The following is a 17,091-nucleotide window of genomic DNA, read 5'->3' on the forward strand; positions in this document are numbered from 1 at the left end:
TATAGATAGATATAGATATAGATATAGATATAGATATAGATATAGATATAGATATAGATATAGATATAGATATAGATATAGATATAGATATATAACAAGGCAGACACAGATCCCCAGCAGCAGCCGCAGCCCGGTGCGCAGAGCGGAGCAGAGCAGGGCAGGGCAGAGCAGAGAGGAGTGGAGCAGGGCGGAGCAGGGCAGAGAGGAGCAGGGCAGGGCAGAGCCGCAGCCCAAACCCCCCCGCGGGGCAGGGCAGGGCAGAGCCGCAGCCCAAACCCCCCCGCGGGGCAGGGCAGGGCAGAGCCGCAGCCCAAACCCCCCCGCAGCCTCTCTCGGCCCTCGGGCACTTTCCCCTCCGCTGCAGTTCCGCTCACGGCCAGCAGGGGCGCTGGTGGCTCCCGGCCGGGCAGGGCGGGTGCGATGATTCCCCCGCGCCTGCAGGGGGCGCTGTGGCGCGGGCTCGGCCACCTCTCCCTCACACGGCCGTGGCGGCTGCGGCGGCGCAGAGGGAGAGAGGAGAGAAGGGGCTTTGCTTTGCAAAGGCACAGGAAGGAGCCGGTCTCAGTGCCCCTGGGGGTCTGTAATGGAGTACAGCAGGAACCTCGGAGCAGCAGTTGGGAACAGCAGGGGCGAGCACGCCCGGGACGGCAAACAAAGTGTAGTGAAAACTCGGAAGGCGTGCCAGGAGCAGCGGGGGTGGAACAGATCTGGGATGCCGGGTTAAAGCATAGCAAAAAGCCCAAAGGATGCCGGGTTAAAGCCTAGCAAAAAGCCCAAAGGATGCCGGGTTAAAGTGTAACAAAAAGCCCAAAGGATGCCGGGTTAAAGCGTAGCAAAAAGCCCAAAGCAGCGGCAGCAGACAGCCGGGCTGGGCAGGGGCTGCCCGGCTCCCACAAGCAGCTCCAGACGCTCCCCCCAGGGTCCAGGGTCAGGGTCCGGGGTTTTCCCTGAGGCTCCCGAGCAGACGGTGAGGGCCTGCCCGGTGGGATCGGGTGTTGGCAAGGACCCAGGTCAGTGGCCGCTCTTACCCACGGTAAAGAGGAGCAGTGAAGGACAGAACTCCCATTGGCAGTGAATTCTCCCCATAGCAGCAGCCTGGCACTAAGACCAAGACCGTCCTTGATCCCGATCCTGAGAGTGAGAGGGCCAGCAGGGCTGAGCCCAGGCCCTCACCCCCAGCTGAAATCTTCAGGTATCTCTGCACTTCCAAAGATAAAGGCCTCCAGCTAAGAGATGGTAGCAAACTGCACCCTTCCCCTTCCTCCTCCTACCAGCCACATCTTTTGTCTCTGAAATATCGTCATTATCATCTCTTAGGCAACAAATGGGAGAAAATTTCCTGGGAAAAAAGAAAAAAAGAAAAAAATCCTAACCTCCAACAATTGTCTAGGCAGAAATGGCAGTAAGTAAATAGAAAATGAGGATAGAGTTGTAGGACAGGCACCCGTCTAACAATGCAGCCTGGTACCTCAGGAGAGTCAAAGTGAATACAAAGGGGTATTGAAAGTGTTTGTGGTTACAGTGAATCAAACTTTAGAATCTAGACAAGATCCTGAAAGCCAGGTCGGATTCAAGATTTTGAGCATAATCTTCGCAATAGGACAAAAAGCACAGATAGCTCTTCAAAGTAGAATGGCATGGGATGAAGGCAGAAAGAAAAACAGGGCTTGTGCTGCAACCATCAATTTTTATAATTAGTTTTAATGCTTTTTTTTTTTTTTTTTTTTTTTTGGTAAATAGTCATCAGTCATCTGATAAAAGGATTTATTGCAGTTCCTTGTGTGGAGACTGATAAAAAATAAATTATAGCAGGGAGTATCTATGGGGGCTTCTGCCCAACCATTCCAGACAATTTCTGTTGCTGTAACAATTTAATTTGGAAAAAAAGTAAAAGTTTGCCCTAGAAAAGATTTTACTTTCATGTGGCTTAAATCTTTCTCTGCACAGGCAGGGAAATTATATATGGTGAAAGCTAATATTTAGACTACCATTACCTCTCTTGCAAACTAAAATATACAGTAGTAAATCAGCACCTCTAAAGGATCTGTGCTCTAAAGGATCTGCTCAGTGAGGGCTGCTTGATCTTGGAAAATGTATCTCACCTCTTAGAGAATTATAGAATTATTAAGGTAGGAAAAGACCTCTAAGATCATTGAGTTCAGCATTAACCCAGACACTGCCAAGGCCACCGCCAAACCATGTCCCAGGTGCCACATCTACACATCTTACACATACATCCAGGGATGATGACTCTGCCAGTTCCCTAAGCAGTCTGTTCTAGTGCCTGACCCCCCTTCCAGTAAGAAATGTTCCCTAATATCCAATCTAAACCTCCTCTGGAATGACCTGAGACTGTTTTGTCTTGTTCTGTTTGCTCATTAATTGGGTAAAGAGACTGACCCCCATGTGGCCGCAGCCTCCTATAAGGGAGCTGTAGAGAGTAATAAGATCTCCCCTGACCCTCTGTTTCTCCAGATTAAATATCCACAACTCTGTCAGCCACTCCTTACTGGACTTGTGCTCCAGACTCGTCCCCAGCTCCATTGCCCTTCTCTGGACATGCTCCAGCACCTCAATGTCCTTCCTGAACTGAGGGGCAGAGAACTGGACACAGCTTCACTGTTCCTGAGTACAGGGGGACAATCACTGCCTGGTCCTGGTGGCTGATCCAGCTGATCCAGGCCAGGCTGATCCAGCTGATCCAGGCCAGGATGCCACTGGCCTTCTCGGCCACCTGGGCACAGCTGGCTCATGTTCAGCTGCTGTTGACCAGTGCTCCCAGGTCCTTTTCTGCTGGGCAGTTTTCCAGCCACCCTGCCCCAGCCTGTGTTGCTGCCTGGGGCTGTTGCAGCCCAAAAGCAGGACCTGGCACTGGGCCTTGTTGAACTTCTGGCCTCGTCCCATTGATCCAGCCTGTCCCTCTTCAGAGCCTTCCTGCCCTCCTGCAGATCAACACTCTTACCTGGCTTGGTAGTGTCTGCAAAATGACTGAGAGTGCACTTGATCCCTTGTCTAGATAATTTATAAAGATATTATATTAACTGGCCCAGAAACTGAGCCCTCGGGAACTCCTGCTAGTAACTGGCCTCCAGCTGGATTTATCTCCATTCACCACCACTCTTTGGGTTTGGCACCCAAACCAGTGTTGTTGTTTTTAACCCCGTGAGGAGTGCACTTCCCTAGCCATGAGCAGCCCATTTTTCCAGGAGAATGCTGTGGGAAACAATGTCAAAGGCTTTACTGAAGGCTGAGTAAAAAAAACAACATCCACAGTCACCCCTTCAGCCACCTCATGCCTCCATCTCCTTTGTCTAAAGACAAAGTTTGTGGTTTGTAAACCTCTCTGCTTTTGTGGGAATGGAATAGTGTTTCCAGCAGTCATGAGCAAGTAAAGGAAACCTGGAAATAAAGCTGGTTGCACTAGCAAAGGAGAGAAATTAATGAGAGAGAGAATGACCAGGATAACAAATCCCTGAGCACAAGGGATGCACAGTTGGGAGAATGGAGGGGTAAAAGACCACAATATTGTGGTGCCCAGACCGTATGCTGACTTGGGGTGAGCCCCCAAATGTGCAGCATGACCAGCTTTGGGGCTGTGAGGGCAGGGGCTGGGCAGCTCCTGCTCTCTCCAAGTGAAGGACCCCTATCCCTGAGTTCCAGACATCACCTCCAGTGTTCCTCACAGATAAGGAAGCAAGAGGAAAAGTGACAGAAAAGAAGAGAGTGGAGCAGATAGTGTTAGGAGCTGTAAGAAAGAGCTTCACAAAAGGACAAATGGAAGAAAAGGGGGGATAGAGAAGTAAGGAATAACACAGTCTTATCAAGCAAGTTAAACAAGCCTTTTTAATGTCACTTCTTCCTCTGAGCCTCCATAGACTAAACAGAATAGCACAGGAAAAAGCTCCCTAAAAAAGGAGATAGAAGGGAAAAGGATGCTTTGTGCAACTTATGCTGTTCAAAGGAAATAGAAATTATGGGTTAAAAATCAAATCTATTGCAAAAGAGGTATTTAGATTAATTTATCTCTAATTTATAGGAAAAAAATTAAATTGGTAGTTTGCTTATTGCATTTTATGAGGAACGTGCACAACTGTTGGGCTAATGTAAAAATGGCATTTCAGTAATAATTATGGATATCTTGCTTCAGCCTCATTTAGAAACATGTTATTGAAGTGATAGATGTAGTGCTTATAAATAGTTTAGGTTTGCTAATGTAATAATGAGCAGTTCTCTCATTCTCTCTAGGTTTTTTCTTTTCCAACTTGTTTTTGCTTCTGAAGCCTTCTTTTTTTATTTTTTAATAACTCATTTCCATTCCCCGCTGCTGACCAAGAGCATTCCTGGGAGCGTGCTGTGACATGCTTTTATGGTCTTGTGCCCTGGGAGCCCTGTCCCTGTCCCTGTCCCTGTTGCTGGTTGGGAGTCCTGGGCAGGTGTACACAAACAACACCGAGTTGCAACTGGCTGGGGAAGGCTGGTGGGTGGAAGTGCAGCTGACTGAGGGGCTCCTCACTGTTAGGGAACCAGCAGGAGGGAATGGAAACTATGGAGAGAGAGAAAGGGCTGGGAGAGGCAGTGCAATGTGTCATAGATTAGTAAAATTAGTGTAGCAAGTCTTGATAGTGAGAGACAGGAGACAGTGGTGATAAATGGCGCAAGAGATGGGAAATAAAAATGTAATCACATCGTGTACACTGAAGTGCTAATGAAGTCCTGGAAAGGAGGAGGAGATAGGAGTGAGAAACTATGGGTACAGCAGTGCTGTAGTGCAAAAGATCTTCAGACAAATGACTTCCCCTGTGCAAGTTCTACCACCCAACTCCAAGGTCTTTGTACATGTGAAGTAAGAGTAAATGAATACTGAAGGAGTGTGAGACCAGCTGAAGGAAGAAGGCATTATACAGGCTGGGGAACTGCTAGAAAAGACTGCTCTGGGAGCTGTCCCCAGCATTACCTAAAGGGTTGTCTGGACCTGTAACATCTGTAGATTTTGTTAGTGTTTTCCTGGCGGTTTAAGGGTAGCTGGTATCTCTTTTCACATGCTTTATGATCTACTAAGGAAGCTCTTCTAACATCTGTCAGGCAATGACTATGAAACTGACTATGAATACTGTCAGGTATTCATAACCTGTACTTCTGATACTGCAAAACATTCTTAAAAAACTTCTGGGGACTTTTGCCCAAAAAAGAGTTTCTTTGCTCTCAGTGAATTCTGATGGAGGAGTGTTGCCACTTAGCGTTCTTTTATCTCACAAAATCTTCTCCCCTCTTGCATCTTTTATTTGTGGTCTTGTGCATAGGTAGGGTAGCTGTGAATTGTTATGTGCTTTTTATTTTATCTGAACAAATGGAAACAGCATCCAAACATTAAACCGATGGAGAGAATGGAGCTGAACAGGCTCATAATGTCTGGAAAGAAACATTTGTCTTTGTAGTGAAATGGTTTGAGGTACAGGCTTTGTGGGGCAATGGCTTCCTGCATTATGTCTGTAAGGAGGATGAAAAATCTTCAAAAGTAGGGACAAGTACATGCAGCATAACACCAATGCATTTCCATTTTTTGATGTTGAAATAATTTGTTAGTGGGACTTTTGCTCTTCCTTGTCATTGGTGGGGAATGTTTCCAAATACTGGCAGTGTCTTGGGTTCTTTGCTTTGAACTGCAAAACTGGTAACCTCTCGGAGCTGCCAACATCAAGCATTAGCTTAGAGGTCTCTTAGTGAAATATTGGACATGAACCAATACAGAGAATGAGGCAGGCTTGGGGCAGTCAGTAAAAGCAGTGTTTCATGTGTAGTGGATCTTATGATCTATGAAAAGAGTTGTTCTAAAATATATTTTCTCCTTCTTAATTGCAAAGAAAAAGTTATAGTCAATAGGATTTAAGTTGTCTTCTGTAATGCCTTTTTTTGGATTGGTTTCACCTACAAGCCTATTTCTTAGTAACTCTGTGGACACACAAGGATCAGGCATCTGGTGCATCTTTTTGCTCTCACGGAAGAAAATGGAAATGAAAATTTCCACTAAAAGTCAGATTGAAGACAAATTGCCTTTAGAAGGCAGGGGCAAAAAGGATTTTGGGGAAGAGAGGTCACTATAGGTTTTCTTAATGGGTAGATAACTCATTTATGTGAGGTAGAACAAATAAAGTTGGGACACAGGTCAGTGTTTGAAATCCAAGTACAGATGCACTTACCTTAGTACTGTAAATGTGGAAAGTAGGACTTGGTTTCCCTAAGATGTGAAGAACACCCCTCTCTCCTTTCTTCAGAGTGAGCAGAATAGTTTTCCCAATGCATCAATTCCCCAGACCAGAGTTGTCAAAGAGAGGTTATAGGTGGGAAAGCAGGGTAGAGAAGAGCATTTAAAAGAGGAGGAAACTTAAAATGTAAACTTGAGAGGCAGATGCCTGCCAATAAGGGCATTGTAATGTTGCAGGGTAGGAAGCTCCCTTTGTGCTGATGTGTGACTAGTCAGCTTGTAGCCATGACACCTTTGCATCACCCTGGTGAAGGATATATACATGTACATTATGGGTCCATGATAATATGGGATTTAGGGGTTTTTTGAGGTTTTGGTCTTTTTTAGATGTTTTTAAACACACAAGGAGGAGAATACTTGTATGATGGCCACCACATCCCTCCTGTCCGGGTTATGTGCAAGGACCTCTGTAAAATAATGAGACACCTTTTATGTATCCTGTTATAGTTTTCCTTTCATTCGGTGAGCAGGGCTGATTATTCAATTTCAGTGTCCACTAAAGCAATCTGCAAAAGCAGTTAAAATAAAACTCATTACCGTGTGTATGTGATATGGTATGTTTAGAATCCTGAGAATGTGCTGCAATAAAACTTCTGCGAGCTTTCCCTCTCCATGGCAGCAGATAACAAAATTTCCACTGTGTCTAGGAAACTGAAAAGATGAATCCCCACAGACTGGGGACGATTGTTTCTTTGTCTGCTGAGTAGTAGTTATTTATTTGTGAGACAAACCCAGAAGTCACCTCCAAAGGTGAAATCTGTATTTCTTGAAGATGAAAATAAGCATTCTTTGACTGATAAATGGCTGAGTTTTCTACAAATATGGATTTCTATTTTTCCTTGTCCTTTACCACATGGTTCTTCTGAACAACATGGAAATACCTTTAGCTCCTTTTGTACCTGGGATGCACTGTCCTTGACAGAGGTTGGGCTGGTGTTTGTATAAAGCTGCTTATGCTGGGAAATCTTGCCTAGTGCAGTGTGGCCATGGCTGAGATAGCACAGGCCTTATTCATACTTAACATTGAGTAAACGAGGCAGCTCATGTCCGTTGTTACTACTTACATCCAAAGGTAGTGCAGCATCCTCAGCTGACAAAGGTCAGGTGAAAAACAGGTTTGCTCTCTGTGAGAGGGACTTTTCTTTTTTGTAAAAGATGCAGAAACACTATGTTTCTCAGTTCTTGAGGGTTGCTCTGCAGAGAGGCTGTATATAAATATTGAATAAAATGGGAACCCCCTGTGCCGCAGTTCATCCCAAATGCTAGCAACCAGAGGTATTTGGAAGGGGCAGAAGAGCTGAGGGATGGCCTGGTTTGGTTTGGTTGAAATCTTGCTTGGTTTATTTTTACACTGCAGTTGTTTCTTTATGGGTCATTCATTTTGCCAGTGCATGATAATCTTCTGTTTTGTTACCTCAAGGATAAGGTTGCTGCTCTTTGACATCACTTGCCTCCTAGAAGTGTTACCTTTTGTTGTCACACTTGGAAAGTTTGTGACATCCTTTTCAAAGAGAATTCTGCTGGATAAATTGGCAGCCACAAAGTATCTGTAGTGAAGCACCTGGGATTGGAGGTTTTTTTAATTACTCATTTGATCACATTGGAAGACATACCTCTCTGGTGCTGTTGGTTTTCTGTTAGAAATCCAGTCTTGCTCGGTAGAATCTGTTAAAAAATACAAAGTAACTGTTTCCTATTTCTTGCCGAACTACCTCTAAAAGAAACCGAATGCCAACCTCACTACCAGAGACATTTTCCTGGCTATGGGGCAGACAAGAAAGAGAAAAATGCTTAATAGACCCCCATCCCCAAGGCTGTTTTATAGAAATGATTGCTCTGTTATAAACCTCCATCTTCATGGAATAGAAATTTGATGCACGCAAAAGGACAATACTTGGGTTAGGGTGGCACTCAGACCAGTTGGGGTTGATAAATAAAACCAAAGTGTAGTAACCTGAGGTCTGCTCTTGGCACCATGGATCAGAAATACCAGAGAATCCATTTGCATATCCTTTCAGAGCTGTAACACCTCACAGGACCCGCAGTAGCACCTGAAACATCTTGCTGAGTGTGTTGTATTCATCTCAAAATTCTCTGGGGGTGGATTGTATCCGCAAAGTCATATCCAACTGAAAGCTGTGCAGCCACCAGACATGAGTAGTAAAGCACTCTTGTTGCTTTTGTGTTGAAATAGGCCTTCAAAATAACTTGGCACCTTACTTGATTTTCAAGTAAGGTGGGCTTTACTAAGGACTGATGATAACAAGACAAGCAGGATCCAGCTGGGCAGCTAACACAGGTGTCACCACCTCATTCTCCCAGTGGCCTCCCTCCAGTGCAGACTGGCTATCAGCCTCTGTACATTGCCCAAGGCTGAAGTTTTGCCCAGTGCTGAAATGTTGCTGCATGCTGTCAGCTGCTTACTGTGTATCTGAAGTGGGAAAAAGCCTCTTGATGGAAGTGTTGAGCACCTACTTTTACAGATATCTGGTTTCTTCCAACCTGTAGGCCTATCCAGGGAAAGGGTGACTGGTAAAAGGCATGCAAGATCCCATCTCAGTCTAGCAGAACTTTAGGACCCTTTGAGGTAAAGCATACATACAATGCGATTGTTACAAACGATTTGTTTGTGTTCTGCTCAAAGGCAGCTAAATCAACAGAGCGAGCAGGAGGTGATGCAGGCTGGCTTGAAGGTTTGAGAGCACTGTTTTCCGTGCTTTCCAGCATCACTTCAAAAGTATTCTCTAGCTTGTGGTTAAGAACATAACCTTCCAAATGTGAAAGGAATCTAAATTGGCACAGAGCAACTTGTCAGAATCAGCACCCAGTTTGCAGCAGGAGCTTGGGAGGGATGTGAACTGCCTTTGTTCTTTGCAGTGGGGGTGTTAACACTGAAGTTTATGATAATGTACTTGCCAGCATTGTTAATTATTCTGCTGGAAGGAAGGAGTTGGAGAGTCTGCACAATTTGCTGTCAGTAAGGGGCTTGTTTTGGCATTCCACTTTGGCATCTCAAATAGGGGGTGTCTAGGAGAGTCCTGTTTTCTTGGGGGGTATGTGGGGCTGTGGGAGGGGCTCTTTTCACTCCCTGATTTGTGTCTTTATTCCTCCTTGATACAAATAGGATTCTTCTGGAAACTTGGATGAGCAAGCTCTCAATGCTTATGGTCTTAAAAAAAATATTTTTTTCCAGTTGATCCTCATAACTGTGAAGCTCATTAACCTGAATGGCTCAATTAGCCAAATGCTAACATGCTGCTAGCACTCCAGCTACTGTCACTGATGCCACTTCAAAAATGTTGTGTTTCATGCATATGCTTTAAATGTTCCATTTCTGTTTTTCTCTGGGGGAAAAGATCAAGCATGTGCACTAAAAAGATAGATATCCTTGCAGTAGTAACTGAGATAATACTGAGTATTACCTGCCATAGTATGAACTTGTTCAACAGCTTGAACAGCAATCTGTTTCTGGGGTATCTGGAGTAAGAAGCTTTGACTGTAGAGTGAGAGGTTTACTACAATTAGCAGAATTAAATACATGTTCTTCTCTTTGTCATGGTGTTAATGAATTTTAGTTTTATTTAAATGTTTTAAAGCACATTTTGAAATAGTGGTATAGGGGTCAAACTTGTTGGTTTCAGTCACTTTTTGTCTGTTGTATGTTGCCATTTAGACCCTCAACTGAAATGTTACATCTTTTTTGCATCATGGTGCCATGCTCAGGACACAGTAGTCACGTCTGTTCAGGACAATGTTAAAGGAAAACCTGATTTTGGGCACAGTGCATGACTGTACAGGCTGATTATGAGCATTGCATTGATGCGGGGTATGATCAAAACAGGCATTGCTTTTATCCAGTTTCGCAACCTGATTTTAATGATGGGGGCCTTGGCAATTATTATTGTTGGGTAACTGCCTGAAGCATTAATTTCTTTAGTTTATCCAGTGAAGCTGTAAAATTAGCATAATCAGACAAACTAGTTTCCAAAGGCACGGTGTATAATTTGGGTGTTTGATGTAATTTCTCCATACCTGACCAACAAGACAGAATGCATATGGTTTGTTTGGATTAGCTTTTCCTCTCTTTTTCTTTAAAGAATAAATAAATCTACCTTTTTTGTACCTCAGGGCTATTCTGTTATCAACCTCTTTCCCAAGTCTTCCAGGATCTTTCTCAATGGAAGCTTTTGTTTTAGAAAGTAAAATAAAAACTGGAAAGAGTGTTTATATTCCTTGGGTTATGAAAATAAGAATCCAAATTCAGTTGGTACACTGACTGATTCTTCCAAATATTTAGTGTGAGCCTTCCCGAGTAGTAGAAGTCATATTGTATATAAAACCATCCTGTGTAAAATGAAGCTCTTGAGGGCAGAGGAAGATGGTTTACCACAAAAGTTGTTGTCTATTTGCTTGCTTCTGTCTCTAGAAAAAGGGGTGCTGGATGAGTTTCTGCTATTGCCTACCTCTGCTCTGCAGAACCTTTGCCAACTCTTTTGAAGCCTGACTCTGCTCCCACTGTTTCCTGTGGGGAAGTACAAAACTTGAAGACATTTGGTGTAGCCAACATGTTGCTCTCATTTTTTTCAGGTAAACAAAGCTGTGTGTCTGAGAGCCTTTCCCAAGAGGTGCATTGTCAGGTAGTTTAAGAAGTAATGAGGGTTGTGTGTGTTAAACCTCCTGCAGTATGTGCATTTAGTTAGCAAGGGGACTGGGGAAACAACAGCAAAGTGGAAGTTAAGGCTTTATTTTCAGTCCTCACTCCAGCCAGAGGGCCATGCCAGTCTGCAGAACAGTGCATGTGGAACAGCCTACTGGCATTTTTTACAAGGCCTGTTGCCACTGAAGTTTACCTCCATTCCACAAACCAAGTTCCGATATTTCTGGGCTGCAACACCTTCTCTTAAACAAAGGGTAAAAAATACTTCTATGATGTGTCAAAGCACGACACAGATGTCAGCCTTCCTCATCTACTTCAGTTACAGAGGATCTCTTATTTGAGCTCTTTATAACACATATAAAGGGCAGAAGCAGCGTGAAGCACGTGTTCAGCAGTGACTCAGACTTTGTGCAGGCTGGTGCATTTGCAGGGGCAAATATGGATGGAGTGAAACTTTGTTTCTGACTTGATTTGGTCCTGTATTTTGTGTTCCACTTTCAAGTAATCTGTTTTGTGGGGCAGGATGGAACTTAATGGTTCAGTTATGATGGAGCTATTAATACCATCTTACCTTCTTGTCAACTCTGATGTAGCTGATAGAGGGTATGAGTCTCATTTATTTGTTCCACATTTGTAATTTTAAAGAAATGAGATGGGAATTTCTTGTTATGTACTTATCTTGAAGTTTGCTGGTTTAGGGTCCAGAGGACCCACTAATCTCTGAAATATTGTGTATTGCATGTCCCCAGAGAAGGGAGGGACAAAGATGCAGTTAGCGCTGCAGCACCACTCTCTGCACAGGGTGTACCTCCCATTATCTGCTGGAGCTGCTGTGAAAAGCCACCAGCTCCTAACTCCTACACTCAGGGCATGTAGTCCTCTCTTCCACCAGGCCAGCTCATGGCTCCATGAAGACTGGCATTAGCCAGAATCTTGAAGAATGCTGTGATGTTTTACACGGATTCCTGCCCCATACCCTATCCCTATTTAGTGATGTGCTGATTCTGAAATGATCCCATCCAGTGCCATTCCTTGTGGGGATGCCCTCAGGCATCCCCCACAGCTCAGGTCTTGCAGTGAGTTTCAGTGAAGAGAGCTGGGTACTGGTCACCCACAGAATCTCAGGCTGAGTCAGTCAAACAGCTCATTTCCATGTGTTTTCCAGTGCATCTCCCCTCACTCACACCTCACCTTTCCCTGTGCCTTATCTCACCTCTCCCCAGTAGAGTTATTTATCTAACCAGTTTAGGGGTAGGGAAGTACAGTGCTTTGTATTTTCTGGGAAAAGAGACACGTCTAGAGCTGAGTTCTGAACATTGCATAGAAGTAAAATAAAGAAAGGGAGATGCTCACCTTTTCCCACAAACTTTAGATTATAAACTAAAGAGCTAAAGAAAGTGGGTTGATTCCTTGCCTGGTGGCCAGCTCTGATTTGTTGTAAGGCTGTGCACAGAAACATTGCAGCGAAGAGCATGCCAGGCTTTGTTTGCTGGTTGGTTGGATATTTATGTCAGGTTGCCAGGCAAATTCATATACTGCTATGCTGCAGGCAAGGTCTTGGGGGTGGGGGAGATGAGTAAACATCTCAGAAAGATCTAAAGGTGTAGGAAGAGGTTTGGAAGAAAAGAATGAGGAGCTGGGTTTGCAACTTGTAAAACTTGCATCTATTTTTGTCTTCTGTTGCTGAAGCAGAGGTATCCAGAGCTGAGCTGTTCTGCAGCACTGCCAGCTTCACATCTGTGCTGCTTTGTACCTTGTGTCATGAGCAGGCAGCATCATGGAAAACTTCACAACCCAGTTGGTCCCTGAGATGTGATTTGAGTCTGTGTCACTGCCTGGACAAGTGCATGTTTATGGACTCCTGCATGCTCCAAGCCTGTAATACTTTCAGTTAGAGTCTCTTCTGCCAGCGCAAACCACAAAAAAGTAATTAAATAGACAATAAATCTCTCTGTGCTCCATGAAACAGTTCCCTTTCTCACCCTTAACTGCCTTCTTTCTCCAGCCTGTGTGTTACTCCTCAGGTTCAGACCTGCAGTTTATGATACAGGATGATTTTTTAATCACCATTTGAGTGCCTGGGAAAAAGCTGGTGACTCCCTCTGTGTTTGCAAGTGCGTGCTGTGATTTACTGGAAGACAGAGTGTGCAAGCCAAAGCAGTGATGTTCTGAAAGAAAAGTTAAATCAGGAAACAGAAGTAAAGGTCTATATCAATCTTTTATATATTTAGTTACCAAACAGCATCTCGTTTGTCAGCAATACATGTAACAACCACAAAATGGAGCTGCCCATTGCTTTTAGCTACTGTCTATGCCAGGGCGCTCTGTTCTTGTATTCACACTCAGAAATAGCTGAAATTATTATAAATGTTTTTGAGCAAACAGCAGCTTTTTTTTTTTTTTTAGCAAGTATAATTGCTAAATAAACTGGGGGGTTGCAAAATGCTGAGGTTTAGCACTTTGCTGGACAAGCTGTGTGTGCTTTTGGGACAACCAGCATATGGGAGATCGTCAGCAAATTACTATCAAAGATATTTGTGACTCACAGAAATGGAGAGTTTTGAAAGGGAAATCATGTTAGGTAATCACAGCCTTTGCACATCAGTGAAAGCATGTTTTTCGGTTATTGCTTGAGTCTTTTCTGAGACTTGGTTGAAAATCAGTTTGGTTTCATTCTCTTTTGATTAGGAAATTATAAATTTATATTTTCAATCTATCATTATTTCTCTTCTGGAAAAAGGAAGGGATTTTATCTGAAAGGTGAGTTGCAAAAGATTCATGTTCTCTAAGTATGTGAGAAACATTCTTTACATCTTGTTTAAACTTGTGAAATGCAAGAAAGATTAATCCTTATAGCTACTGAACAGATCCTAGGGCAGGTACATGGAGTTCATTTGTTTTCAGCAGAAATAAAGCAATTTCTTATGTGGGAAGACTAGAGGAACAGGAATTCTTATGGAAACAAATTCTGGAATTAGCCAGCCCAGGAGAGAGGTAGCTCCCAGTTTATTTATGAAAGCTCATAATGAAAGGGAAGTTAACAAGTTAGCATGATGGACAATCTGGAGGGATGAACCTGTACTTCAGATTTGGCAACACTTAAAAATATTTATTTCTGCAATTTAAGTAGAGAGTATCAAGAGAGATGATGTTTTATTTCTGCTACTTCACCTTCACTGCAACATAGAAACAAGTAATTTAAATAGTAAAGGTTCCAGTGACTATCTTGCACTTTAATATTTACCTTAGTACGCACCCAGACAAGTGCTTAAGTGTTCTTCCTTGGCCTTGAGTGGAAGACTGGGTAGCCCCTGTGCTGTCACCGTATTTTTCTTGACCTGCATATATAACACATATAACAATGCTTGGAATACTCCAAGCAGTATTCACAGTGTTCCCTTGGATATTCTGGGACAATGTCACTGCTTAGGTTCATTGACAATCCAGGTAGGTTGGAAGCAGAATTGTTCTGTATCTGGGCAAGACGATTTCTGTTATCTTCAGTCTGAATATATGCAAATTTACAGATGTATTCCTGCAAAGAAGCAGGTGTGTCCTGGGGCAGTGATTGGATTGCAATTGCTCAAACAGTTACATGCCTTTCTTCATGGGAAAGACAAGGCTTATATCCATAACAAAGAGTAAGAACAGCATCTTCTGCTAAGACTCCAGTACTTGAAGCATTCATCCAGACATGAATGTGCTGATGCCATTTGTACCTAGACCTAATTAGAAAGATGGTCAATCACCACTTGTAGGACATTCAACAAAGCACCTTGGGGCTCCTGCTCGATGGAAAGTTGAATGTGAGTCAGCAGTGCCCTGGCAGCCAGGAGGGCAGCTGTGTCTGGGGGCATCAGGCACAGCATGGCCAACTGGGCAAGGGAGGGGATTGTCCTGCTCTGCTCTGCACTGGGGCGGCCTCACCCTGAGTGCTGGGGGCAGTTTGGGGTGCCACAATATAACAAAGACATGAAGCCATTGGAGAGTGTCCAAAGGAGGGCCACGAGGATGGTGAAGGGCCTTGAGGGGAAGTTGTGTGAGGAGTGGCTGAGGTCACTTGGTCTGTTCAGCCTGGAGGAGACTGAGGGGAGACCTCAGTGTGGTCTTCCACATCCTCATGAAGGGAAGTGGCAGGGCAGGCTCTGATCTCTTCACTCTCCTGACCAGTGGCAGGACTTGAGGAAAGAGCCTGAAGCTGTGTCAGGGGAGGTTTGGGTTGGGTGTCAGGAATAGGTTCTTCACCCAGAGAGTGGTTGGGCAGGTTGAACTGGCTCCCCTGGAAAGAGGTCACATCACCAAGCCTCACAGAGTTCAAGAAGTGTTTGTACTGTGCTCTCAGGAACTGGGTGGGATTCTTGGGCTGTCCTGTGCAGGGCCAGGAGTTGGACTCTATGACCCTGATGGGTTCCTTCCAACTCAGCATAATCCCAGATTCTGTGATAGAAATTCCATCAGTGCAGTAACAGGTGTGCATGGCAAAGGGAAAAACTTGTCTTTAAAGGCTTTTTTTGCTTTCATTTATTCTTTTCTTTTTATTTCCTTCCTGTTGAAGATAGTGGTAAAAATCTTCATTAGAAACAGTGTCTCCTTTATTTTAAGCTGCTGATGAAATAGAATTGTATTTATCTTGTAGTCACTGATAAAATTGCACATATTAGTTGCTTTTAATAATTTTATACTTTCTTACCCTTTTTCTTTCCTTTTCTTTGTTCTTCCTCATTACTAAGGACTAAACAAAATATTTTGCATTACTGACAGAGCTTCTGATTCTGCAGTATTTCTTTCACAAGGAGACTTGCTTTGTAGCTGCTAGGCATAGGGCTGCGTTAGTCAGTTTGCTTCCCATAGTTCTTTCTATTTGAGCCTAGAACAGAAAGCAGTCAGTGTGGGCCAAGAGCAAGTGGAGAAATGAGAAATTGTGCCTTTTCTCAGATCCAGATGAAAGCATTGTCAGATGCCAATGTGAGATATTATTTGATGGTACAGCCGAGTGTCAGGGAGTCCCCATGGGGAGGAGATGGGGTCAGGGACAGGCAATAGGGAGGGGACCTGAGTGCTGCTGCAGCAGGGACAGGACAGTCCCTTCCCTCAAGCACCCAGCTGAGCTGGAGACTTGGGCATACTACCTGCCAAGGTGCTTTGTGAATGGAAACTGCCAGCAGTGCTGTGGTTTAAGCCCAGCCTGTCTGAGGCAAAAAGGCTGAAAGTGAGCTTCTGGTCTATAACCTCCAATTTGAAACAACTGTGTGTGGCAAAATGTGAAGTATTCTGTAGCCTTAGGTCCCAGAGCTCTAAATGCAAAGCTTGGGGTTGCGTCCTACAATTACCTGAGATGCTAATTTTTTTATTTACTGCCATTTTTAAAATGCTTTCCAGGAAAATACATTAGAAACCAAGAGCTGACTAGTTAAATTTTAAAATACTAAGCTATGTCTTTCCATGTGGTAACATAACACAGCAGTAGTCCAGTAACATAACACATATGATCTTCAAGCTCCTGTCTCAGTTTTACATGCTGGAATCATGTAAATAATCTTACATTCCCACTTTTAAGATAGACAAAGGATTTGTTAAAACTCTAGCTACCTCCTTGACTGCTTTGAGTCTGTTCTTCTTGTCACAGTTCTGCTTAATATGTTGGCATTATTACAACTGTAAGCAAGGTTGTTCCTTGGTGTTACTGTGGGTTCCTGCATCTGGTTTTGAGCTTTTGCTGCCTGTCCTCTCTCACAAGTGTGAGCCTCACAATCATAAAGAGCAAAACTCCCACAAGAAAGGGAAAATTCATCAAGGAAGTGACTCTGCAACTACAGAAAGCAGGATAAGGTGAACCATTCTTAATTTATTTTTTGGGGAGAGGAAAAAATCTTTTCTGGATACTCCTTTTTTCCAGGTCAGTAAAACATTTTGTCAGGCTTCATCCCTTTTTTTCTACATACTTAGGCAAAGAAATTCCTAGGAGTCTTCCTGAATGAAACACTGCATCATCTGAAGGCACTGGTCTTGGACAGGAATGTCTGATAATGAAAATTTGTGTTGGAGCAAATTTCATCTTACTTTAGGTGAAGGATAGATCCCTCATGTTTGAAGGAGTAAATCTTGTAAAACATTCCAAAATAAAAAACACTGCAGTCACTCTTTGGTGTAGGCTTCATTTTGAATCCCCTTT

At 43.7% G+C, this 17,091-nt stretch overlaps 1 protein-coding gene across 1 annotated transcript in view; it reads left to right on the plus strand.

Moving 5' to 3' along the window:
• MAML3 (mastermind like transcriptional coactivator 3) overlaps nt 1-17,091 on the plus strand; it is a gene marked incomplete at both ends in the record, with an annotated part of 243,119 nt that overhangs the window by 80,911 nt on the left and 145,117 nt on the right. The window lies entirely within an intron of this gene.

This window comes from Fringilla coelebs (assembly GCF_963513975.1).
Source record: "Fringilla coelebs genome assembly, chromosome: 4".
NCBI lineage: Eukaryota > Metazoa > Chordata > Aves > Passeriformes > Fringillidae > Fringilla > Fringilla coelebs.